At 52.3% G+C, this 26,814-nt stretch overlaps 1 protein-coding gene across 1 annotated transcript in view; it reads right to left on the bottom strand.

The window, feature by feature from the left end:
- LOC146789712 (tetratricopeptide repeat protein 21B-like) overlaps positions 1-24,364 on the bottom strand; it is a 459,544-nt gene extending 435,180 nt beyond the window's left edge. The window contains exon 1 of the mRNA XM_085631181.1: positions 24,093-24,364. The gene's annotated coding sequence lies outside the window, so the exon portion shown is untranslated. The remainder of the gene's footprint in view (positions 1-24,092) is intronic.
- Between the last annotated feature and the right edge of the window lie 2,450 nt (positions 24,365-26,814).

The raw sequence follows: 26,814 nt of genomic DNA, 5'->3' as shown, positions 1-26,814 counted from the left end.
GGCATCCCCGGCGTCTGTGGGGGGCCGTTGTAGAGATGAGGCAAGCTTAATGCCCAGAGTTGCCGAGTGTGTTCCTGGTTAGAGTAGGTACCGAGGCGAGAATTATCGAGTCCGTTTTGACCCTGGTCCACGACCCTGCCGCGTCGGGAATTGAACCCTGGTCCCTGGCCGATTCTCTGCTTACGGATCTGCCACCTCTAACCAGTGAGCCACACCTCTCCTTGCGTAGGCAACAATGCACCTCAGGAGTCGCGACCAGGCTTGTGTTGTGCTATATAGGCCCCTAGCCACACTGGGCTAGCATCCACTGCGAGTTCAGTGCACAGGGAAGCATTGAAGTAAGCAAGGGTATACCACAGCTGTGACAGCATATCTGAGGTCTGCAAATGCCTTTTCACACTCGGGGATCCAGATGAATGGTTGACCTTGTTTCGCGAAGTGGGGTGCTCACCATGGCAAAATCTTGGATGTAACAAGCACAGTAGCTTGCTAGCCCTAGGAATGACTTCATGCATATAACCCCACAAACCACCATTAAGCAGTCACTCTCACCAATCAATACACTCACACAAGCAACACACTCGCACACAGATAACAATCCTAGGGAAACTTCCGTTCCTTCATAAGACATACACGGATGGTAATTCTGTGGTTTGATTCAATCTTAGAAATGTCCACTAATGTTCGGTCAACGTACGTTTCGGTGGATAAACATTACAACCACCTTCATCAGGACCACACTTGGTAAGTAGTAATTCAAAAAAAGGGGGTGGGGGGGGGGTTCTCTGTGGAATAATACAAAATAAGGTTGTTTTCCAAATGTTTAGTACTAGAAGGGACTACCCAGGGCTAACAAAGACAAAAAAATAGTATTGATTTAGAGGAATGGAATCCTTTGGTGCAAAACCATAACAAGTGCTCTCAACTGAAATCCAAAAAGTGGTAACCGAGTTGTGAATTTATAACTATATTCACCATGAGAGACCCTTCAGAGTGCTTCAAAGTGCAGCTCCATGTCACATATCTTGATATGGAGTAGACCCATAAGTGTGAAGGAAAAGACAGAGAAATCAAAATAAGAGGAAAACCAAAGATAAAATAAAAAAAGAAAGAGGAAAGAAAAAGAAGGGAGAAAGAAAAAAGAAGAGAATAAACAGATGAAAAGGAGGACCCAATGTTCTTCATCTGGCACCTTATTATAAGAAGATGAAAATCTTCAAATACATAGGTACAAATCGGTGGGTCGCAGGCGATGGAAATCACACTGTGCCAAGTGCTTTATGAGTTTTGTAATACTTAGTGATACAACTGTATCCAGCTCTGTAAGGAAACATTAATGGAGTGAGCTTTCTAGGCTTCAATTCACTATACCTGGCAGCATGTAGTAATTGTCTAGACCTGTTGTAATCTTACCATCATGCTGTACAAAGAAATGCTCCTCCGTCTGAATGAATAACGTCCAGGGCCAATCTAATTAAAGAGGCAGTGCCGCAATATGGCAACATATTGTTTCTGTGGGGAACACGGTACAAGATTTTATGAGCCACTATAAAAGTGGCCCCTAGGTCTTTACTGCGTATGGTTACTTTCATAGGCTTATAATGTCATTTGCGCACAAGTGCCTCATAGAATATACAACAAAATGATTAGAAGTAATTTCCCATAACTACAAGTCCTAGATTTACATTAATATACTCTTGCAGTACGAACCACCATAGTACCGGAAAAGGCTACCGTAGCGTGCTAAATGAGCGATAGCCCATTGCTTAAAAAACGATACGGCTATGGAGGTTTGAACTGGTACACTCCGTATCATCAACCAATGAAAACGATAGCACACAGTGAAGTGAGCAACAGCCTGATGTCTGGACCCATATGTAGCTAATATGATTGCGGTGGTACCCTCCGCTACGCAAAGTAAAGTTTTAAAACAGACCCATTTTGAAGTGAGTTCTAGCAGTCTAGTTTGGGAAGAGAAGAGAGACCAAGTATGGCTCGACAACCTCATATGTAGCAGAGGGGCAGTTGATAAGTCTGCATAAAATAGCCAACAAAGATGTGGCCATAATATACTAATGACCCGCCCGTATTTAGACAATAAGAAACACTCCCCGTTTCCACCTTGCACTCACTGTGAATCTTCCTGTGGTTCGCGGATCGCACGACTGCTCCCGACATACTCCAACACGAACAAGTTTGTTTGTGGCGGCCGCCTGTTTATAATACGCTGGCATGGATTTGAAAGCGCGTCAGGTGATGCGGGAGAGGGTTGTGTCTTCAGACACTGGCCCTGACATCAGTGTTTTCTGGGAACGCCCACAGCATCTGAAATGTCAACGCCATGTTGGAATGGAGTCTTTGCTTAACTCGTATGTGGTGTTACATCGATTAGTGTTACATAAACCTATCCTCCCTACATTTCCCAAATATAAGCAAGGAAAATAGCCACAAAACCTATCATGAACTTATCGCACTATGGAAGGAGGTCAATTTGCGACTCTTCCTACTGATTTTTTTGGCTAGATCATCCCGATTAGTGTACTGTGAGCGCCATCTTAGAAGGGTTTAAATATACACAAAACACTATAGCCAATCTCTAATCTACACCTGTGCGTCTCCCCCACCATCAGTGGCACATCAGACTGGAACATCATGTGTGCCCTAACCATACTCAGGAAAACACTGAAGAGTACAAGGTCTGTTTATAATAATGACACGAGTACTTATTGCAGACTGATCTTGATGTCATCATGTGTGACAATGGTCCCCCACATGTCACAGGAGGTGGCTCTCTATCCTTTAGGACGCTATGGTTACCTGCTGTTCTAGCGCCGGGACACCCCTGCTTGGCGTAGCTGTCGCGCTTTATAAGCTTAGGTATTATTATTATTATTATGTACCTCGTGTAGAGGCCATCTTAGAATATCTACAGTTAGGAGAGCCTCTCAATTGAGTCTATTATATGTTACACATCAATTCTACTCTGTAAGTAAAAAGTTGGTGCTTCATTTATAAGGAGTAAATTAAGGACCTTTCTGTACTGTGTACAAGGTAAAAATCCAAATGAGTCTCCCTTTCTCTGCCGACTTTATCCATACGAATTCCTGACTTTATTTTGACTTGTTCCAGGATAAGCCATTTCAACCCATCTCCAGTATGTTTGAGATCAAGGCAGTGTCTGACCAAGGGTGCCTGCAATTTCTGAGTTCTAATCGCCAATTTGTGTTCTGAGAAACGGGGGCGAAACTCTCTCCCTGTTTCTCCTATACAACCGGAGCCACAAGGGCAAAGACTGAGGTAGGCAATGTTGGAACTTCTGCAGTTTGTCATCTCTCTCAACTGTCCTGTCTTTCCCCAATAGTCCCATTGCTGTGTAGTAATAGCGGAATCAAAGGCATGAAAATTGCTGCAACTATGATTTCCTTTGATTGGCAGGAGACCATCAATCACTGTTTGTTGTTTGCCCCTCTGGGGTGGCAATCTGCTGTGCACTAGTTTATCTTTGAGGTTAGGGTTCCTCCTACAGGCCACAGTAGGTTTCTGTAGCGGTCCATCTTCTGTGTTAATATTAAGGATCTTCCAGTTTGTCAAGGATTTGTTTTATTTTGCAGTTGATATTAGAGTGGCTGACGACACATACTAGTTTTTCTTGTTGTTTGGTTTGTCCGGAGATAAGCGCATCCCTATTGTAATATTTCGCTCGCTCAAAAGCTGGTCTTACTAGGCGTTTAGGGTAGCTTCTAACTAGTATTTGTTTTTGCAATAGTTCTACATGTTCCAAATACTCCTGGATATTGGTACAGTTATGCCATGTCGTTAAGAACTCTAAAAACGGTTTTCAGTACAGACTCACGAGGGTGCATCCTTCACCTGTAATCCATATATCAAGGAACTCCACTTTCGAGTATTTAGCCATGAATTTGAGGTTCTCAACACTAAGATTAAGCCATGTGATGAAGTTCAAAAGTTTAGTTGCCTCGCCTGTCCAGACAAAAAAATATCCATGAACCTCTGCCAACACTCTATATTTTCATAGAATTTTGCTACTTCATTAACCCCTTCAGCGTGGCGCGGATTACCGCGCCGTGCTGAAGGTTCGTTGCGTGGGCGGGGCCGTGACGGAGCGGTTCTGTCATGTGCACAGCGCGACTGACGCGCATGACGGAACTGCTCCGTCACATACATCGAAGGGGTTAAAGATGTGCTTGTGTTCATATTCTCCCATGAAGATGTTAGCTACACTGGGGACACATGAGGCCCCCATACTGGTACCCTTAATCTGTTGATATAAAGTGTCATCTAATTCAAAATAGTTGTTATGTAGGACAAGATCTAGGCATTCTAAAATAAATGAGTCCCGTCTATCCCCAGGAACTCTAGCCAGAAAAGATGCCCCAGATTCAATGGCTAGATCCTGGGCAATGTTGGTATATAATGCCTCTATGTATGGGGTGACCAGAAACTGAAGCTCTTTGTTAATGGCATATGTTCTATTTTGGCTATCATGTGCCTAGTGTCTCCAATGTAGGATGCGTACTGTGTTGTAAGTGGACATAAAAAGGCATCCACATATTTAGAAAGTGGCTCTGTGCTCGAATTAATGGATGAATCGATTGGTCGCAATGGGGGGGATCATGGATGTCTATGTGTTTTAGGAACTCTGTATGTTGCAGGAATAATAGCATCTGTTCTGTTGAGGAAATCCCACTCTTTCTTACAGATGTGTCCCTCCATCAGGGCTCTAGATGTAGCAGTTTCTATCCGTGCCTTCAGTTGTTCTAGGACTACTCTGTTTACTCTTTTGTAGTGTTCTGGAACTTCTAGCATGCATGTAATTTTGGCCATGTAGATCTCGGTATCCATGAGCACTATGCCTCCGGCTTTATCGCACAGCTTGATCGTGATATTAGCATTATTCTGTCTGTAGTTGTCTTTGTGCATCCATTTCTTGAGTGGTCAAGTTGGGTGGAACCGTTGGAACATACTTGGTAATACCTTGAAGCTCTCCGATTACTGATTTTTCGAAAATGGCCACCTACGGGCCACCATTTCTAGAGTTGGCGCAAATTTAGAAGGAGGCCTGCACCCAGAAAGGTGTGTCTCTTGTTCTAACGGTGCGTTTTGCTCGAAGAAGTTTTTAAATCTCACGTTACGGAAAAGTGCAAGGACGTCTTGGTTTAGTTTGCATAAATTATTCCGAGTACTCGGAACAAAAGACAGGCCTTTGCTGAGGAGGGTGCTTTCCTCCTCTGCGAGGTCATATCTGGACAAATTAAAAACTAGGATGGTATCTGTATTGCCATAACATACTTCCTTCATGTTCTCCAATACTGCTGATTTTTTGTACTCCTATATGGTTGCAGATGTTGTGGCTCCATCTGCTGGTAATAGTTCCTCTCCCGTCTCTGGTATCTGTTGCAGACCCTGGCACGGCCCCTCTGCAAAAAAGGGTACTGTGCTTGGTGACAGTACTGATCTCCTTGTTGGCCTCTTTGATTTCTAGGGTTAAAATGGTAGCTCCGTCACTAGCTCCTGGACAGTCACAGTCAGAGTCAGATGAGTATTTGTCTTAGAATGTGAGCATTTTATGCTTTTTGGCATAGGATTGATTGTTTCGTCCTCCCTCACGCTGTCCATCTTGGTAGAAGTTGCTACCCAAGCATGGATACGCTTTATCTTGTGTGAACCATCATATCTTTTTTTAGCTTGTCCGTTTTTAGGTCTTGTGCCTAGCGTTGCACTGCGCAGCAGTGCTCACGCAGCAAGAGTCCTTTTGTCCGGGGTTCAGAAATTAACCCTGGAATCGTACACGCTTGTGCGTGTGTTTTTTGTTTTGTCTTCCATTATTGGGCTTTTAGTGGCTGTATTTTTTAGACAGAGCACACAATAGGCCAAAGGCAGGTGCATCGCTCCGCCCACGGCCTGTTGGTGTCTGTTACGCGCACTAAAACCTATCTGGTTTCAATTATCGTGCCCAATAACGTGTGCAATAATTGAAAGCATATGGCTGTCTGTGGCGCACGCACCATTGGTGGCTGTCTCCGCTTCCAAAAGCGATTGCTTTCGGTTTCGCGATCGCTTTACTTGTGGCTTTGCTTTCAGTTTTGCGATCACTTTACTTGTGGCTTTGCGGCTGCAATACAGTTTGTTGCTTAATTGGGAGGAATGCATGGCTAATCTTTACGTGGTTACAAGGTAAAAAAAAAAAAAAATGAAAAATGTGCAGCAAATATTTACGCGGTTACAAGGTAAACAATGCGTGCCTAATAATTGCACTATACTTCTCTTTTTCTAATGTCGCGTCAGGCTTACTGAAATAATTGACTATCTGCTTAGCTACAAAACAAGGACTCGTTGGGGCGAAGTCATACTTTCTGACTGGACTGAAAACGTGTGATTTTGGATAGAGTTCTTTCGCTTTCCGTTACCAGATTCCCTTAAGTTGTGTGTGGTTGTGTTGTGTGTGTGTGTGTGGCGTGGAGTGGGTGTGTGGCGTGGAGTGGGTTTGGGTGGTTGAGTGGGTGGGTGTGGGTGGTTGAGTGGGTGGGTGTGGGTGGTTCAGTGGGTGTGGTTGTGGGTGGGTGTGTGGTTGTGTGTGTGGTTGTGTGTGTGGTTGTGTGTGTGGTTGTGTGTGTGGTTGTGTGTGTGGTTGTGTGTGTGTGTGGTTGTGTGGGTGTGTGTGGTTGTGTGGTTGTGTGGTTGTGTGGTTGTGTGGTTGTGTGGTTGTGTGGTTGTGTGGTTGTGTGGGTGTGTGGGTGTGTGGGTGTGTGGGTGTGTGGGTGTGTGGGTGTGTGGGTGTGTGGGTGTGTGGGTGTGTGGGTGTGTGGGTGTGTGGGTGTGTGGGTGTGTGGGTGTGTGTGGTTGTGGAAACGGCTCCTCCCTCTCTCATTCTATGGGAGCGCGATGTTCCCCAGCCGGGGTGGTGCCTCTAGGCCTGGGTTGTGCTGGGGCCGGGCAGCCATCGTAGGTGCAGGAAGTGGGCACGCGGGCCAGGTGGTGCTGGGAAGATGGAGGGCACGGACAAGAAGTCCGGGTCGGGTGTGTGTGGGTCCTGGTGGGCAGGACCGGCTAGGCCGTGTACTGAGGGACTGAATGAGGTGTACGGGTCAGGGGGTGTGGCCAAGGGTCAGGAATGGCCATGCCACGAGGCCGGGTCTAACACGCGTCCCCCCCAGCTGAAAGCCGGAGAGAACTACCCATCCTCTTGGGGGTTCTCTTCGCTGAGGCGGAAGAACCGGGAGAGGCCGTCAGCGTTGGCGTGGTCAGTACCAGGGCGGTGCTCTACGGTGAAGTCCATCCCCTGGAGGGAGATTGACCACCGCAATAGTTTGGGGTTTTCCCCTCGCATCTGCATGAGCCATCGCAGGGGGCGATGGTCGGTTTGGACTTTGAAATGGGTGCCGAACAGATAGGGTCGGAGTTTCTTGAAGGCCCAGACTACGGCGAACGCCTCGCGCTCAATGGTGCTCCATTTCTGTTCTCTGGGTAACAGCTTTCGGCTGAGGAAGGCTACGGGCTGGTCTAAGCCTTGGTCATTCACCTGTGACAGGACTGCCCCAATGCCATGCTCGGAGGCATCAGTTTGTACCACAAACTCCTTGGAGTAGTCGGGGGCCTGGAGCATGGGGGCAGTACACATGGCCGCTTTCAGGGCATCGAATGCCTCCTGGCAGGCAGAGGTCCACTGCACTTTCTTGGACCGTTTCTTGGACGTGAGTTCCGTGAGGGGACCGACAAGGCTGCCGTACCCCCGGATGAATCTCCGGTAGTAGCCGGTGAGGCCCAGAAAGGCTCGGACCTCCGTTTGGGTCGTGGGTGGTTCCCAGGCTAGGATGGCGTCAATCTTAGGCTGTAGAGGGGCGACCTGCCCGCTTCCCACTTGGTGCCCTAGGTAGACCACCGAACCTTGCCCAATTTGACATTTGCTGGCTTTTACTGTGAGGCCTGCCTGGCGCAGGGCCGTTAGCACCCTCCTGAGGTGCTCACTCCATTCGGAACTGAAAACCGCGATATCGTCCAGATATGCGGCGCTAAACTTCTCCAGCCCGGCCAGGACTCTATTTACCAGCCGCTGGAAGGTGGCCGGGGCATTTTTCATCCCGAAGGGCATCACGCGAAAGCGATAGTGCCCATCCGGGGTGGAGTAGGCGGACCGCTCCTTGGCTCCTTCTGTGAGCGCAATTTGCCAGTACCCGCAGGTTAGATCGAATGTGCTGAGAAAATGAGCCGACCCGAGACGGTCAATGAGCTCGTCTGCTCGGGGAATGGGGTGAACGTCGGCTCGGGTGACTTCATTGAGTCCCCGGTAGTCCACACAGAATCGGAGTTCTGGGGCGACACCGGGGGCCGCTGCTTTCGGGACCAGTACCACAGGGCTGGCCCAGGGGCTGTCGGAGGGTTCGATCATCCCCAAGGTCAACATCTTCGAGATCTCGGCCTGAATGCAGGACCGGACTCGATCAGGGACTCGGTAGGCTCGTTGCTTCACCAGCGGGCTGTCTCCGGTGTCCACGTCATGGACACACCAGTCGGTGACCTTGGGGACGAGAGAGAATAAGTCGGGGAACTGCCCTAAGAGCTGGCGGCAGTCCTCGCGTTGCTAAGACGTGAGGGATGGAGAGAGGTTCACTTCCTTCCACGGAGCCATCCTTCTCCTGGGTACACAGGAGGTCAGGGAGGGGGTCTGACTCTTCCTCGGCCCCGTCATCGGTGGCCAGCAGCAGACCCAGCTCCGCCCGCATGAAGTGGGGTTTGAGGCGGTTCACGTGAAGGACCCGAAGGGGGTCCCGAGGGGACTGGACGTCCACCAAGTACGTGACCGGGCTCTTTCGCTCGACGACTTTGAGGGGCTCGGTCCATTTATCCTGGAGGGTGTAAGGTTTCACGGGAGCCATGACCCATACCTTCTGGCCCGGCTGGAACTCGACCAGAGTGGCATTCTGGTCATACCAGCGCTTCATTTCCTCCTGGCTCTCCTCCAGGTTGGCCTCGCCCAGTTCTCGAAATTTCCTCGTCTGGTTTCAGAGGGTCAGAACGTATCGGAACACATATCGGGGGGGGGGGCCCTCGGGGCGCCGCCTCCCATCCTTCCTTGACCAGGCTGAGGGGCCCCCGGACGGGGTGCCCGTAGAGTAACTCAAAGGGGCTGAACCCCAAGGACTTCTGGGGAACTTCCCGGTAGGCGAACAAGAGGCAGGGGAGCAGGACGTCCCACTTACGCCAGAGGGGCTCTTCTAGGCCCGCGATCATTCCCTTCAGAGTCCGGTTAAACCGCTCTACTAGGCCATTTCCTTGGGGGTGGTACGGTGTGGTTAACTTTTAGGACACTCCACATTGTTGCCACAGGGACGTCATGTATTTAGAGATAAAGTTCGTCCCGCGATCGCTTACGACCTCGCGGGGAAAACCCACACGGGAAAAGATCCCCATCAGCGCCCGGCCTACCACGGGGGCGGTAATGGTGCGCAGGGAAATGGCCTCCGGGTATCGGGTGGCATGGTCCACTAGGACGAGGATGAAGCGGTGACCTTGTGAGGTTGGGGGGGTCCAGTGGCCCCACGATGTCGATCCTGACCCGCTCGAACGGGGTATTGACGACCGGGAAGGGTTGGAGAGGAGTCTTGCGCTTTCCTCCACTTTTTCCACTAGCCTGGCACGTGGGACAGGACTTGCAGTGGTTTTCTACATCTGCTTTCATTTTAGGCCAGTAAAAGTGAGTCACTAGGCGGCTGTAGGTTTTGTCTTGGCCCAAGTGGCCTGCGAGGGGGACATCGTGAGCCAAGCCCAGGAGGAAGTCTCGGAAGCGTAGGGGTACCACCAGCACCCGGGCTGATCCTAGCTCCACCGCCTTCTGCTCGCTGTACAAAAGGTCATTTTCCCAATATAGCCGGTGTGTTCCAGATTGGTTGCCCGCGGCTTGGGCCTCGGCTTGCTGCCGGGGTCCGACCAGGGAAGGACAGGTGGCTTGCTCCTGGCAGAACTCCTCTCGGGAGGGGCCTCCCTCGTGGCGCCACTGGGCCAACTCGGGCAGATCGCCTAGCTCTGCGATCTGTGCGGGGGTCGGACGGTAGGGGTTCGTTGCTGGTGACCGATTCTCCACGTGGGGAGATGTGGGGGACCTCGGCTGGGACAATTCTGTCCTCGTTGGTAGGTGCGGCCTCGGCTTCCCGACAGGGGGGGGGGGGGGGGACTGTCGGGCCGCCATAGATCGGGTGGTGGCGCACACCCACTCGGGGAGACCCATCATCCCTAGGTGGGCCTTGCGCTCGACTTGCTTCCAGGGAGAACTTTCTAGGTCGTTCCCCAGGAGACAGTCGACCGGCTGGGAGGTTCTCACTGCTTTCAATTTTCCGACCACTCCGCCCAATTCAAAAGGCACCAGGGCTACCTTACAGAGACTCAGTGTTGTCGGCTGTAATTACAGGGCAAAATAGGTTGGGGAGGATCTGGTCTTCGTGGACTAAGTGGCTGAGGACACCGGTGATGCTCGCCCCGGTGTCACGAAGGGCCTCTACCTGTTGGCCATTGATCGTCACTAGCTGCCCATATTTCTTCGTGTTGGAGGGCAGGAGGCTCCCAGGTACCATTTCTCTGTCTCCTAATGATACTAAGGCCAGGGCAGCGGGTTCCCATTCTACGGTCTCCTCCATCTCCTCCCCTAGGGCTACATTGGCTATCTGTCTGGCGGGGGGGGCTGTAGTGGGGACGCACGGGGCCATGGGGCATTCGGGGTCATTGGCGTAATGGCCGGGCTTCTGGCAACGGAAACAAGTGATGGTCACCCGGTGCCCCCGTCTCACGGGTGGACCGGATACAGCTGGTGGGGGTGCCGGGAAGTGGGGAGGTTGGCTTTTTGGGGGACTGGACTGGGGTTCCCTCTGCCCTCCCTGGTTCCCCCCCTCTCTAGCGGGGTGGTCCCTGACTGGCTCTGGGGTATTCTCCTACAGGGCCCCGGGAGACCCGGGTGTTGGTCCAACGATCCGCCTCGACAGCCAGCTTCCTCGGATCCGTCAGCTTGCTGTCGAGTAGATGCTGGCGTAGCTCCACAAAGCAGTTCGCCGCCAGGTGTTCCCATAACATGAGGTCTGTCAGTTCGTCCAGGGTGGTTACTTTGCTGCCCTTAATCCACCCGTCTAATGCACGGCTGAAAAAGTTCACATACTCCACCCACGTGGTGCCGGGGATCTTCTTGCAGTCCCGGAACCGCTGGCGGTACATCTCCGGGGTGAGGCCGTACCTCGTGAGGAGGGCCTCCTTTATGTGGCTGGAGGAGGTCTGCATGGAGGATGGTAGGTCGAGCAGGGTGTCTCTCCCTTCGCTCAAAAATCGGCCCCACAACCCGGCCCCCCAATCTTTCTGCGGGACTCGGTGGGAGGTCATGTCGACCTCATAGGCCTTGAACCACTGTTGGATGTCATCGTTCTTGTAATATTCCTTGACCACATCTTTGGGGATGTGGACCTTCTGTTCCACCTGTGGTGGCACCCCCCGGTTCTCTGGGGGTCGAGTTTCTTCGCTCCTTGCCTTGAGCTCGATTTCTTTCAAGCTTCGTTCGTGCTCCAGTTGAAGTCTTCGTCCTCTCGTTGGAGTTTCTTCTCTTCCAGTTCACCTTGTGCTCGCATCTGTTCCACTGCTAGCTTCTTCTCAGCTAATTTCAACTCGCCCTCAATTTTCAGTTTGGCCAGTTCGAGTTTGTGATTACGGCTTCTCTCTCTGTCTGCGAGTTCTTCCGGGGATAGACCCCCGTCTGGTACGAAGCTTCGTACCTGGTTGCTGCTGCTTTCTCTTGGGGAGAGTCCAGCTTCGTCATGGAGCTCCACTGCTCCTTCTGGGCGGGGGGCTCCGGATTCCACCCAAGCTTTCAGTGCCTTCTGCATATCTTCTTTGGCTTTGACACCAGTGGTAGCAATTTTTAGTTCTTTGCAGAATTGCTTCAGTTCTTTGTGCGTATACTCTTCCAGTTGCTCCGCCTGGAACACAGCACTCGCGTTGGTTTCTGTGAGGCTCATGGCGTTTTCTTCTGCCGTTTTTGCCGGTGGAGCGTCCACTGCTTATAGTACGATCTCTAGATGATGGGCCCGAATCCCGTCGCTTGCCACCAATGTTAGAAGGTGACCCCAGAGGAGTCAGGGAGGTTACCTGAACACCCTGAGACCTACCCTCGGGGTATCATAGCCGGGCACTGGCGGGAGACTCCTCAGGGGGAAGAGTCTCGTATCTAGGATCGCACACACAGCCCCACACGACAAAGGGACACCACACGGTAGGTTCTTGGTTACAGATCTTTATCTATTCAGCTTCGTCAGATCTTTATGATCACCAAGGTAGCTATGTCCAAATTGAGCACGGGCTCAGAGAGTCTCGGTAGGGAAGGGTGTAGCGGGACAGTCTTTGGGGATCCGGATAGATGCAGGGGCGTACCCAGCGCACAACTCACAATCCGAGCCGGGGGACACGCCGGACCAGGAGTCTTCAGGGGCCGCGAGTCACTCAGCGGGCTCAAGCACAAGTTCGGAGGTCTTACGATCTTCAGGGGAGCCGCGAGTCACTCAGTAGGGCTCAAGCACAAGTTCGGAGGTCTTACGATCTTCAGGGGAGCCGCGAGTCACTCAGCAGGGCTCAGAGGTTCCAAGGTTGCAAGGGAGCCCCGACCACGTCAGCAGGGCTCTCGTCGTCCAGAGTCGAATCTGCCGGATAGCCCCAGAGCACCCCTTGATATAGGTCAGCTCCTCTTTGATGTGCGGGGTGCGTGTAGGCAGGGGCCTTAGCGCCTGGGGGCCGCTCGTTGGAGTTTCCTGCCATGTTGTCCTTTGATCCTTTCAGGGCCGGGTCGGGAGGAGTCCCAGACACCCAGCGTGGAGCCAGCACTCGGGGAGGCCAGAGGGCCGATCGAAACCCATCTCCCGAGGGGAGGCCAGAGGTGTGATGGAAATGGCTCCTCCCTCTCTCATTCTATGGGAGCGCGATGTTCCCCAGCCGGGGTGGCGCCTCTAGGCCTGGGTTGTGCTGGGGCCGGGCGGCCATCGTAGGTGCAGGAAGTGGGCACGCGGGCCCGGTGGTGCTGGGAAGATGGAGGGCACAGACAGGAAGTCCGGGTCGGGTGTGTGTGGGTCCTGGTGGGCAGGACCGGCTAGGCCGTGTACTGAGGGACTGAATGAGGTGTACGGGTCAGGGGGTGTGGCCAGGGGTCAGGGATGGCCATGCCACGAGGCCGGGTCTAACAATCGCACCTCTGGCCTCCCCTCGGGAGATGGGTTTCGATCGGCCCTCCGGCCTCCCTGAGGGCTGGCTCCACCCCTGCTGGGTGTCTGGGACTCCTCCCGACCCAGCCCTGAAAGGATCAAAGGACAACATGGCAGGAAACTCCAACGAGCGGCCCCCAGGCGCTAAGACCCCTGCCTACACAGACCCCGGACATCAAAGAGGAGTTGACCTATAACAAGGGGTGCTCTGGGACTATCTGGCAGATTCGACTCTGGACGACGAGAGCCCTGCTGACGTGGTCGCGGCTCCCTTGCAACGTCTGAGCCCTGCTGAGTGACTCGCGGCTCCCCTGAAGATCGTAAGACCTCCGAACTTGTGCTTGAGCCCTGCTGAGTGACTCGCGGCTCCCCTGAAGATCGTAAAACCTCCGAACTTGTGCTTGAGCCCTGCTGAGTGACTCGCGGCTCCTAACGACTCCCTCGGTCCGGCTGGACCGCAGCGTATCCCCCAGCTCGAGGATTGTGAGCTGTGCGTTGGGTACGCCCCTGCATTGATCCGGATCCCCAAAGACTGTCCCGCTTTCCCCTGTCCCTACCGAGACTCTCTGAGCCCATGCTCTATTTGTACATCTCCACCTTGGTGATCATTAAGATCCGACGAAGTTGAGTATATAAAAGATCTGTTCCCAAGAACCTACCGTGTGGTGTCTCTTTGTCGTGTGGTGCCGTGTGTGCGATCCTAGATACGAAACTCTTCCCCCGAGGAGTCTCCCGCCAGTGCCTGGCTACGTTACCCCGAGGGTAGGTCTCAGGGTCTTCAGGTAACCTCCCTGTCTCCCCTGGGGTCGCCTTCTAACATTGGTGGCAAGCGACGGGATTCGGGCCCATCATCTAGAGATCGTACCGTAAGCAGCTGACACACTACCGGCAAAGACGGCAGAAGAAAACGCCATGAGTCTCACAGAAACCAACGCGAGTGCTGTGTTCCAGGCGGAACAACTGGAAGAGTACACGCACAAAGAACTGAAGCAATTCTGCAAAGAACTAAAAATCGCTACCACTGGTCTCAACACCAAAGAAGATATGCAGAAGGCACTGAAAGCTTGGGTGAAATCCGGAGCCCCCCGCCCAGAAGGAGCGGTGGAGCTCCACGACGAAGCTGGACTCCCCCCCCCGAGAGAAAGCAGCAGCAACCAGGTACAAAGCTTCGTACCAGACGGGGTCTATCCCTGGAAGAACTCGCAGACAGAGAGAGAAGTCGTAATCACGAACTCGAACTGGCCAAACTGAAAATTGAGGGCGAGTTGAAATTAGCTGAGAAGAAGCTAGCAGTGGAACAGATGCGAGTACAAGGTGAACTGGAAGAGAAGAAACTCCAACGAGAGCACGAAGGACGAAGACTTCAACTGGAGCACGAACGCAGCTTGAAAGAAAATCGAGCTCAAGGCAAGGAGCGAAGAAGCTCGACCCCCGGAGAACCAGGGGGCGCCACCACCGGCGGAACAGAACGTCCACATCCCCAAAGATGTGGTCAATGAATATTACAAAAACGATGACATCCAACAACGGCCTACGAGGTCGCCATGACCTCCCACCGAGTCCCGCAGAAAGATTGGGGGGCCGGGTTGTGGGGCCGATTTTTGAGCGAGGGGAGAGACACCCTGCTCGACCTACCATCCTCCATGCAGACCTCCTACAGTCACATGAAGGAGGCCCTCCTCACAAGGTACGGCCTCACCCCGGAGATGTTCTGCCAGCGGTTCCGGGACTGCAAGAAGATCCCCGGCACCACGTGGGTGGAGTATGTGAACTTTTTCAGCCGTGCATTCGACGGGTGGATTAAGGGCAGCAAAGTAACCACCCTGGACGAACTAACCGACCTTATGTTATGGGAACACCTGGCGGCGAACTGCTTTGTGGAGCTACGTCAGCATCTGCTCGACAGCAAGCTCACGGATCCGAGGAAGCTGGCTGTCGAGGCGGATCGCTGGACCAACACCCGGGTCTCCCGGGCCCTGTAGGAGAATACCCCCGAGCCAGTCAGGGACCACCCCGCCAGAGAGGGGGGGGGGGGGGGAAAACCAGGGAGGGCAGAGGGAATCCCAGTCTAGTCCTCCGAAAAGCCAACCTCTGCCCTTCCCGGCACCCCCACCAGCTGTATCCGGTCCCCCCGTGAGACGGGGGCACCGGGTGACCATCACTTGTTTCCGTTGCCAGAAGCCCGGGCATTACGCCAATGACCCCAAATGCCCCATGGCCCTGCGCGTCCCCACTACAGCCCCCCCAGCCAGACAGATAGCCAATGTAGCCCTAGGGGAGGAGATTGAGGAGACCGTAGAATGGGAACCCGCCGCCATGGCCTTGGCATCATTAGGAGACAGAGAAATGGTCCCTGGGAGCCTCCTGCCCTCCAACACGAAGAAATACGGGCAGCTAGTGACGATCAATGGCCAACAGGTAGAGGCCCTTCGTGACACCGGGGCGAGCATCACCGGTGTCCTCAGCCACTTAGTCCACGAAGACAAGATCCTCCCCAATATATTTTGCCCTGTAATTGCAGCTGACAACACTGAGAGTCTCTGTAAGGTAGCCCTGGTGCCTTTTGAATGGGGCGGAGTGGTCGGTAAATTGAAAGTAGCAGTGCGAACCTCCCAGCCGGTCGACTGTCTCCTGGGGAACGACCTGGAAAGTTCCCCCTGGCAGCAAGTCGAGCGCAAGGCCCACCTAGGGATGATGGGTCTCCCCGAGTGGGTGTGCGCCACCACCCGATCTATGGCGGCTCAACTGTCCCCCCTTGGGGAAGTCGAGGACGCACCTGCCAACGAGGACAGGATTGTCCCAGCCGAAGTCCCCCACGTCTCCCCACTTGGAGAATCTGTCGCCAGCGACGAACCCCTACCGTCCGACCCCGCACAGATCGCAGAGTTAGGCGATCTGCCCGAGTTGGCCCAGTGGCGCCACGAGGGGTGCCCCTCCCGAGAGGAGTTCTGCCAGGAGCAAGCTACCTGTCCCTCCCTGGTCGGACCCCGGCAGCAAGCAGAGGCCCAAGCCGCGGGCGACCAATCTGGAACACACCGGCTATATTGGGAAAATGACCTTTTGTACAGCGAGCAGAAGTCAGTGGAGCTAGGATCATCCCGGGTGCTGGTGGTACCCCTACGCTTCCGAGACTTCCTCCTGGGCTTGGCCCACGATGTCCCCCTCGCAGGCCACTTGGGCCAAGACAAAACCTACAGTCGCCTAGTGACTCACTTTTACTGGCCTAAAATGAAAGCAGATGTAGAAACCCACTGCAAGTCCTGTCCCACGTGCCAGGCTAGTGGGAAAAGTGGAGGAAAGCGCAAGGCTCCCCTCCAACCCTTCCCTGTCGTCCATACCCCGTTCGAACGGGTCGGGATCGACATCGTGGGGCCCCTGGACCCCCCCAACCTCACAAGGTCACCGCTTCATCCTCGTCCTAGTGGACCATGCCACCCGATACCCGGAGGCCATTCCCCTACGCACCATCACCGCCCCCGTGGTGGGCCGGGCGTTGATGGGGATCTTTTCCAGTGTGGGTTTTCCCCGCGAGGTCGTGAGCGATCGCGGGACAAACTTTATCTCCAAATACATGACGTCCCTGTGGCAACAACGTGGAGTGTCCTATAAGTTCACCACACCGTACCACCCCCAAGGAAATGGCCTAGTAGAGTGGTTTAACCGGACTCTGAAGGGGATGATCGCGGGCCTGGAAGAGCCCCTCCGGCGCAAGTGGGACGTCCTGCTCCCCTGCCTTTTGTTCGCCTACCGGGAAGTTCCCCAGGAATCCTTGGGGTTCAGCCCCTTTGAGTTACTCTACGGGCACCCCGTCCGGGGGCCCCTCAGCCTGGTCAAGGAAGGGTGGGAGGCGGCGCCCTGAGGCCCCCCCCCCCCCCCAAAGATGTGTTCCGATACGTTCTGACCCTCCGAAACCAGACTAGGAAGTTTCGAGAAATGGCAGAGGCCAACCTGGAGGCGAGCCAGGAAGAAATGAAGCGCTGGTACGACCAGAATGCCACTTTGGTCGAGTTCCAGCCGGGCCAGCAGGTATGGGTCATGGCCCCCGTGAAACCTTGCGCCCTCCAGGATAAATGGACCGGGCCCTTCAAAGTCGTTGAGCGGAAGAGCCAGGTCACGTACTTGGTGGACGTCCAGTCACCTCGGGACCCCCTTCGGGTCCTGCACGTGCACCGCCTCAAGCCCCACTTCGTGCGGACGGAGCTGAGTCTCCTGCTGGCCACCGATGACGGGGCCGAGGAGGAGTCGGATCCCCTCCCTGACCTCCTGTGTACCAAGGAGAAGGATGGCTCCGTGGAAGGAGTGATCCTCTCTCCATCCCTCACTTCCCAGCAACGCGAGGACTGCCGCCAGCTCTTAGGGCAGTTCCCCGACTTATTCTCTCTCGTCCCCAAAGTCACCGACTGGTGTGTCCATGACGTGGACACCGGAGACAGCCCGCCGGTGAAGCAACGAGCCTACCGAGTCCCTGATCGAGTCCGGTCCTGCATTCAGGCCGAGGTCTCGAAGATGTTGACCTTGGGGGTGATCGAACCCTCAGACAGCCCCGTGGTACTGGTCCCGAAAGCAGCGGCCCCCGGTGTCGCCCCAGAACTCCGATTCTGTGTGGACTACCGGGGACTCAATGAAGTCACCCGAGCCGACGCTCACCCCATTCCCCGAGCAGACGAGCTCATTGACCGTCTCGGGTCGGCTCATTTTCTCAGCACATTCGATCTAACCTGCGGGTACTGGCAAATTGCGCTCACAGAAGGAGCCAAGGAGCGGTCCGCCTTCTCCACCCCGGATGGGCACTATCGCTTTCGCGTGATGCCCTTCGGGATAAAAAATGCCCCGGCCACCTTCCAGCGACTGGTAAATAGAGTCCTGGCCGGGCTAGAAAAGTTCAGCGCCGCATATCTAGACGATATTGCGGTTTTCAGTTCCGAATGGAGTGAGCACCTCCAGCACCTCCGGAAGGTGCTAACGGCCCTGCGCCAGGCAGGCCTCACAGTAAGAGCCAGCAAGTGTCAGATTGGGCAAGGTTCGGTGGTCTACCTAGGGCACCGAGTCGGAAGCGGGCAGGTCGCCCCTCTGCAGCCTAAGATCGACGCCATCCTAGCCTGGGAACCACCCACTATCCAAACGGAGGTCCGAGCCTTTCTGGGCCTCACCGGCTACTACCGGAGATTCATCCGGGGGTACGGCAGCCTCGTCGGTCCCCTCACGGAACTCACGTCCAAGAAACAGCCCAAGAAAGTGCAGTGGACCTCTGCCTGCCAGGAGGCGTTCGATGCCCTGAAAGCGGCCATTTGTACTGCCCCCGTGCTCCAGGCCCCCGACTACTCCAAGGAGTTTGTGGTACAAACTGATGCCTCCGAACATGGCATTGGGGCAGTCCTGTCACAGGTGTATGACCAAGGCCTAGACCAGCCCATAGCCTTCCTCAGCCAAAGGCTGTTACCCAGAGAACAGAAATGGAGCACCATTGAGCGCGAGGCGTTCGCCGTAGTCTGGGCCCTCAAGAAATTACGACCCTATCTGTTCGGCACCCACTTCGAAGTCCAAACCGACCATCGCCCCCTGCGATGGCTCATGCAGATGCGAGGGGAAAACCCCAAACTATTGCGGTGGTCAATCTCCCTCCAGGGGATGGATTTCACCGTAGAGCACCGCGCTGGTACTGACCACGCCAACGCTGACGGCCTCTCCCGGTTCTTCCGCCTCAGCGAAGAGAACCCCCAAGAGGATGGGTAGTTCTCTCTGGCTTTCAGCTGGGGGGGGGGGGGGGGGGGACGACGCGTGTTAGACCCGGCCTTGTGTCATGGCCATCCCTGACCCCTAGCCACACCTCCTGACCCGTACACCTCATTCAGTCCCTCAGTACACGGCCTAGCCGGTCCTGCCCGCCAGGACCCACACACACCCGATACAGACTTCCCTGTCCGTGCCCTCCATCTTCCCAGCACCACAGGGCCCGCGTGTCCACTTCATGCACCTACGATGGCCGCCCGGCCCCAGCACAACCCAGGCCTAGAGGCGCCGCCCCGGCTGGGGAACCTCGCGCTCCCATGGAGTCAGAGAGGGAGGAGCAGTTTCCATCGCACCTCTGGCCTCCCCTCGGGAGATGGGTTTCGATCGGCCCTCCGGCCTCCCTGAGGGCTGGCTCCACACCTGCTGGGTGTCTGGGACTCCTCCCGACCCGGCCCTGAAAGGATCAAAGTATAACATGGCAGGAAACTCCAACGAGCGGCCCCCAGGCGCTAAGACCCCTGCCTACACTGACCCCGGACATCAAAGAGGAGTTGACCTATAACAAGGGGTGCTCTGGGACTATCTGGCAGATTCGACTCTGGACGACGAGAGCCCTGCTGATGTGGTCGCGGCTCCCTTGCAACGTCTGAGCCCTGTTGAGTGACTCGCGGCTCCCCTGAAGATTGTAAGACCTCCGAACTGGTGCTTGAGCCCTGCTGAGTGACTCGCGGCTCCCCTGAAGATCGTAAGACCTCCGAACTTGTGCTTGAGCCCTGCTGAGTGACTCGCGGCTCCTAAGGACTCCCTCGGTCCGGCTGGACCGCAGCGTATCCCCCAGCTCGAGGATTGTGAGCTGTGCGTTGGGTACACCCCTGCATTGATCCGGATCCCCAAAGACTGTCCTGCTTTCCCCTGTCCCTACCGAGACTCTCTGAGCCCGTGCTCTATTTGTACATCTCCACCTTGGTGATCATAAAGATCCGACGAAGTTCAGTAGATAAAAGATCTGTTCCCAAGAACCTACCGTGTGGTGTCTCTTTGTCGTGTGGTGCCGTGTGTGCGATCCTAGATACGAGACTCTTCCCCTGATGAGTCTCCCGCCAGTGCCCGGCTACGTTACCCCGAGGGTAGGTCTCAGGGTGTTCAGGTAACCTCCCTGTCTCCCCTGGGGTCCCCTTCTAACAGTTTCCCTAGGTGCTGGCAGAGCTAGGGTTCAAAATTCACAGTTAGGCACTTTGCTAAAAAGGGACAGTTTTCACTGTAAAAATGGAATAGCACTCGTTACAACGCATGCCATTACAACACAAGTCGTTACAACAACGCATTGTTACATCGCAAGCCATTGCAATGCAAGTCGTTATAATGACTTGCTGTGGGAGCGCGCTGGAGTTTGGAATAGTATCATTTACTATTCCAACTCCATTGTGTGCAACAGTAGGGAAGGTGTTGGATTGAAAATCCAACACCTTCTGCCCCCTACAGCAAGTCGTAACGACTTGTGTTGTAATGGCTTGCGTTGTAAACAATAAGTTGTAAACGTTGATCCACCGTAAAAATGTTTTGAGTCCACATTGCGTTTTGGCCTGTTTCCTGTTGCAGGCACTACGCCTACCCACACAAGTGAGGTGCCATTTTTATCGGGAGACTTTGGGAAATGCGGGGTTAGTGGAATTTTGTGGATCCGCGCAGATTCCAAAACTTTCTATTACAGAAAGGAGGAAAAAAATTTTTTTTTTTTAAAGAAGGTTTGCAAGGGATTCTGGGTAACAGAACCTGGTGAGAGCCACACAAGTCACCCCATCCTGAATTCCCCAGGATGTCTAGATTTCAAAAATGTATAGGTTTGCTAGGTTTCCCTAGGTGCTAGCAGAGCTAGGCACTTTGCAAACAAAAGGTCAGTTTTCACTGTAAAAATCAGGTGTTCACACGTTGCGTTTTTGGACGTTTCCTGCCGCGGACACTAGACCTACCCACACAAGTGAGGTAGCGTTTTTAATCGGGAGACTTGGGAGAAGGGGGGGGGGGGGGGACACACAATAGTAGAACAAGTGTTATTACCAATTGACTTTCTTTGCATTTCTGCCTTCCAAATTGTGAGACAATTTGTAAAAAGAGATGTCATTTTCAAAAATGACTTCTAATTCTCATGCTTGTATCGGTAGTCACAATTTTGGAGATGTGCAAAAAAACACTGCTTCTAAACTCCCTATTTTGTTCCCATTTCAGAAATATATTGGTGTCCTTGGTGTCTATTTTTCACTCTTTATATTTTACCAAAAGAATTGCTATATACCCGGTACACAAAGAAAAAACCATTGCAAGACGCAGCTCAGTTATTGGCTCTCGGTTCCGCAGGTTCTTCGTGAACCTACAAGTCTTGTATATCCCCACAACCTGAAGGGCCCTACAGCTGTAACGGTATATTGCTTAAAAAAAAAAAAAAAAATTGTCATACTTAGAAGTACAGGTGAAAACGTTTGCACAACTCAATTTAAATCTTTTCTATTTTCAACCATTAATTTCTATAGGAAAACCTTTTAGGAGCTACACAATGACCCCTTGCAGAATTCAGAATTGTGTCTAGTTTTCAGAAATGTATAGCTTTCTGGGATCCATTATTGGTTTCACCTTTTTCTACCACTAACTGGAAGGAGGTTGAAAGTGCAAAAAATGACGAAACTGTATAGAAAATGTCAGTTTTCTGATAAAAGTCTGCATGTCCCTGAAAGCTGAGAAGATGGTGATTTCAGCACCACCAACCCTTTTATTTGCAGGGAACAAACCAGATGCTTTCTTCTGCCTCAAATTTTTCCAATTTTTTTTTTTTTTTTTACAAAACACCCCAAAATGTGCTAGATTTTTACTAATGTCTGGGTCCACAAACCCTGGGTACCCTTAGAATCCTCTTGCTTTTGGGGAAAAAATGACATACATTTGATGTGGATACTTTGTGGACAAAATGTTACAGGGGCCTAAGCGCAAACTACCCCAAATAGCCAGAAAAAGGGGCGGGGGGGGGGGTGTAAGGCCTAGCAGCGAAGGGGTTAAATAACGCTGGTTTCCTATTCCGTTTTTGTGTAAAAACGGTGGCTCCTCACGGCATCACTCCATAGTACTCGGATGCACAGCTGCTTGCCAGCGTGTGCCTTACAAGACGGCAGCATCACACCCCAGCGCCAAGTTGCAAGCGGCCTCCTCTCTGCTCCTCGGCGTACACACCGAGTGCCAACATAGTATTATGGCCAAAAATGCACAGAGCGAAGACTTTCACAAAAGCTGTTTTTGCTAGAACCCGGTGTGTTGGTCAATGGGGGTCCAATTATTTGTTTCATAGTTTTGCTGAGCACGCCTTAACATTGTGTTGACGGGCTTCTGCACTTTGGTGAGTCACATTTGACGAAGTGTGTACTCAACCACACTAGAACCAGCACTCAGAATTTCATACTAGGAAAAATGTTCATAAACAGGTGAAGCACCATCTCTATAATGCCAGTAATCTATCTCAGAGAGTGAGATCCATGCGCACATATCAAGGGTTAACAGGCAGATGCAAGATTGACGCCCATAATAACAGGGACGAGTCAGCCTTTAAACGTGTAAAATTAGTTATTTTCAGTTTGAATAAAATGGCACGGTTGTATGCAGGGCTTTAAGTGGGCCGGGTCTCACCGGGTCTGAGCACTGGCAGTTTTTTTTATGGGGAACTCGAAAGGGGTCTCTATCGGGCTGCGTTTTGTGCGCTGGCACAGGCGCTCTGTGTGTTTTTTTTTCCGGACTGTGGGCACATAGATGTGAGCGTTGTAGTGGAAGGGAAATCCTTTAAAGAGTCGTTTTCTCTCTGGATTTCCCTTCTCTTTTTGAATCTCAGGAGCATCAACATTGTGGTGTCACCACCAGGGCTTTATGTGGAATTATGTTCAATATTATATACAAGCCATAGTTGCTGCTTATTTATCATATGCAACTAGCAACCATTGACAAAGCCAATAGTCCTGACTTGTAGTGATGGGACTTGTATCATATCTGGACGCAACGACAGGAACAGCAAAACACAAGTCGGGCGGCACACTGTGCTAAACAAGGATTTTTAGCTTAGGTGTTTGTAAGCCACGCCCTTAATTACATTGACTACGCCCCTTTGAGAGGACCCCGCCCACTGAAAGCCCTGGTTGTTTGGAATTTAAGTATTGGATACAGCTACCTGTGCGCGATCAGCATGTCATGCACTCAAATTCCTACAGGACACACGCAGCCTTTCATCTTTGTATATATATTTTGTCGTAGTTATTAAACACAGCATATAGAAACAAATTAATACGTCAAGTACTAAAAAAATATTAATTTGGTAGTATCACCTGTTAACCATATATTACAAGGCAACTGAGTGAACTGACTAAGTTATTTTCTAATAAATGCACGGGCTTCAACTTTACACATTTGCTGTCTTTATGTTCTACCCCACTCTTTGTTTCGCGAAAATAGGTATATACGCCTTTTTAATTCACGCTACAGGCCCTTAATTTGATACTTCACACGTAGGACCTCTGTAGATATTTAATTAATAAATAAATAAAAAAATCACACAACACTTCTATTGCACTCTTTCTAAACAGGAGCCACAGGGACGTTCGTCACTGCGATAGGAAAAGATGGACTGGATTAAAGGCTTTTTAGCTTAATATATCAGTCAAGAGAGCGAAGGTTTACAGACCTGGCTCCAGGTGAAACGCTACCAATACCATAGCGCTCTTTACATCCAACACTCATTAAATCGATAAATCATCGGGGTAATCTAACGGAATCAAGCGTGAACTACAACTCCCACAATGCACCCATAAGTTAAATGAAAGTGCACTTCTCAGCCATCAAGGGATTGGGGGAAATGCGCAAACGCAGCAACTGTGCCATCCAGCCTGAGGAGCAGCCAGGGGCATAACAGGGGGGGGGGGGGGCCTTCAACTTTCGATATGCCCCTGGGAGCAGCGTGAACCAGCAGTAGGCCTTGCTCGAGTATGTCAATGCAATTTAAAAATAATACGCTATTATAGTCTGTCCAGTTCCTTTTCGTTGTCATAGAGACTAGCGCTATGAAGAGAAGGTCGTGCCTAAACATTTTCTTACCAGTTATGCGGCCACTGGCGAAGGAGGCAGAACCATCCCGGTTTATGTCCCCGGTGTCCTGTGATGGGGGCCCGTGGGGGAACTGCTTAGAAAAGCCCCTGCCTAGAAGCTCCGTTCAGCGGCAGCACCCGTAGCAGACGGCCCAGGCCTCCTCCTCTGAGATGGGCTCGCCGATACGCATTGGCAAGTTTCAAAACGGGGCCCTTTTCCGTCATCTTGCCACGGGACAGGGCATCGGCTCCCGCGCTGCCTGTTTCTCCGACTCCTCCCGGAAGCCCGTGTCCCTCTCTTGCTCTTGGGTTAACACAGGTGCATGCAATCCTGTCAATTGGGAGCGAGGCTGGTGCTCATCAGTAATGACCATGAGTGACTGACCGGCCTCTCCCGGACCCCTCCACTTCACCAAAGGTGGCGCAGGTCATGACTGGGTTTTCTGAGGAAAGATCCCAGGTGTATCTCATTTTCCCTTTCTGTTGACTCTGTTTCAATAGAAGGCGACCGTTTAAAGAATAAAATCCATGATAAAGAATAATACTGGAAGTTGCATTAGGCAAGGGGGTTTATTACGTGGTTCACATCGGGGGCGCTACTCACAAATAGCAGGGTTGGACTGGGATTAAAAATCGGCCCGGGCACGCTAAAACAAGCATTTACAATGCAACGGTCTCGGCATTGTTAAAGTTAGAGCTATTGGCATTGCTCATGACAATGCCGTTTCTTTAAATGTTTTAAAAACAAAAACATAAACAAAAATAATGTCATGAGCAATGCCAATAGCTCTAACTTTACCAATGCCGAGACCATTGCATTGTAAATGCTTGTTTAGTTATATGCCTGCTGATGCTTGACACGCAGTTGCTTCTTCGAATGACTGGCGCAGCCGCTGCGCAGTACGCTGGGGCGGGCAAAAAGTCGGAATCTTGATCTGCATTGGTCAGGCCGACCCGGGAAAAAACCCTAAAACTTGACGATTCAACGTCAAGGAGGGACGACGCCCGGGGCCACGCTAATAATTAATTAAGCAAGACTACAGCAGTTAATTGGTTGCGGCCGTAGTGCACCCGGGATAATTTAATTGCTGCCTGTGTTAGAATGTTAGTTAATTATGCTGAGCGGAGGCAGGGACGTCACATCACCTCAACAGCCGTTTCTGGTGGTCTGTATGCAGAGAGAGACCGTTAACTCACACTACAGAGCATACGTCATGATTGCATGAAATGTACTTTGTAGACCCGGCCCTAAGAAATTAGTGCCGGTGCTAAGCACCGGCACAAATTAAGCACTGGCTTTACATGAGCACCAGGTGCGTTATAATACACCGCTCCCTTATGCATATGCATTGTACACCTGAATGTGGTGTTAGTGTCCCTTAATGCACAAGCCACGTGAGGCTGTGTGTTCTATTACAAAGTCCCTAGTGCATGTATTCACTGGGGTAGCATGTGATGCTACACTGCTTCCGGGTGCATGTACACACACTGCAAGTCTGCGCGGGATATGACACTGCCCCCTGGTGAAACTGTACTGCCAGCATGTTTGTGGTGTTAGACTGGCCTCAGGTGCATACACACTGAGGGTGCATGGACACTGTGAGGCTGCGTGTTGGTGATATTTCACTGCCTCTGGTGCACGTAGCCTGTGAGACAGCACGTGACACTACACTGTCCTTTGACACATTTACATACATTTTTGGAACGTGCACGTGATATTTCACTGTCCTTTAGTGCTGTTACCTGGGAGGCAGCTTGAGATACTACACTATGCTTTGGTGCGTGAAGTGCGACGCCCCGTCTGAAATGATACTGTCCTCTGGGGCGTAGACACTGTGAGGGAGCATGTAGTGTTACACTGTCCCTAGTGCACGTGCTCTGCGAGGCTGCTTGTGATACTACACTGTGCGTTGGTGCGTGAAGTGTGAGGCCACGTCTGAAATGATACTGTCCTCTGGAGCGTGTACACTGTGAGGGAGCATGTAGTGTTACATTGTCCCTAGTGCACGTGCTCTGCGAGGCTGCTTGTGATACTACACTGTGCGTTGGTGCGTGAAGTGTGAGGCCACGTCTGAAATGATACTGTCCTATGGAGCGTGTACACTGCGAGGGAGCATGTAGTGTTACACTGTCCCTAGTGCACGTGCTCTGCGAGGCTGGTTGTGATACTACACTGTGCGTTAAGTGTGAGGCCCCGTCTGAAATTATACTGTCCTCTGGAGCGTGTACACTGTGAGGGAGCATGTAGTGTTACACTGTCCCTAGTGCACGTGCTCTGCGAGGCTGCTTGTGTTACTACACTGTGCTTTGGTGCGTGAAGTGTGAGGCCCCGTCTGAAATTATACTGTCCTCTGGAGCGTGCATGTAGCACTGTCCCTAGTGCACGTGCTCTGCGAGGCTGCTTGTGATACTAAGCCCCACCCCCCGCGTGCACTTCAAAGGCGATGGTTCATGTACCTCTAATGAGTCTACATCCTAACGCTGCATGAGATGCGACACTACCGCCCACACGCAGACAGGGCAGTCTGCGACCGACCAGGAAGGATGGACCCCTTTGCTGACGTCATTCTACCAAGTAGCTCGGGTTCTACATCGCCCATCACATCTCCTTCAATCACGGATTGACAATATACCACAGACAGCCTAGTAACAACTGCCCCTCATCATGCATTGTATAGACCAGAGCTAGGGCAAACGCAATGGATGCCCTGCTACGAGGTCAGGACACTTAC

The sequence above is a fragment of the Triturus cristatus genome, chromosome 10 (assembly GCF_964204655.1).
Source record: "Triturus cristatus chromosome 10, aTriCri1.1, whole genome shotgun sequence".
Classification (NCBI taxonomy): Eukaryota; Metazoa; Chordata; class Amphibia; order Caudata; family Salamandridae; genus Triturus; species Triturus cristatus.
This window is presented reverse-complemented; position numbering and strand designations above follow the sequence as displayed.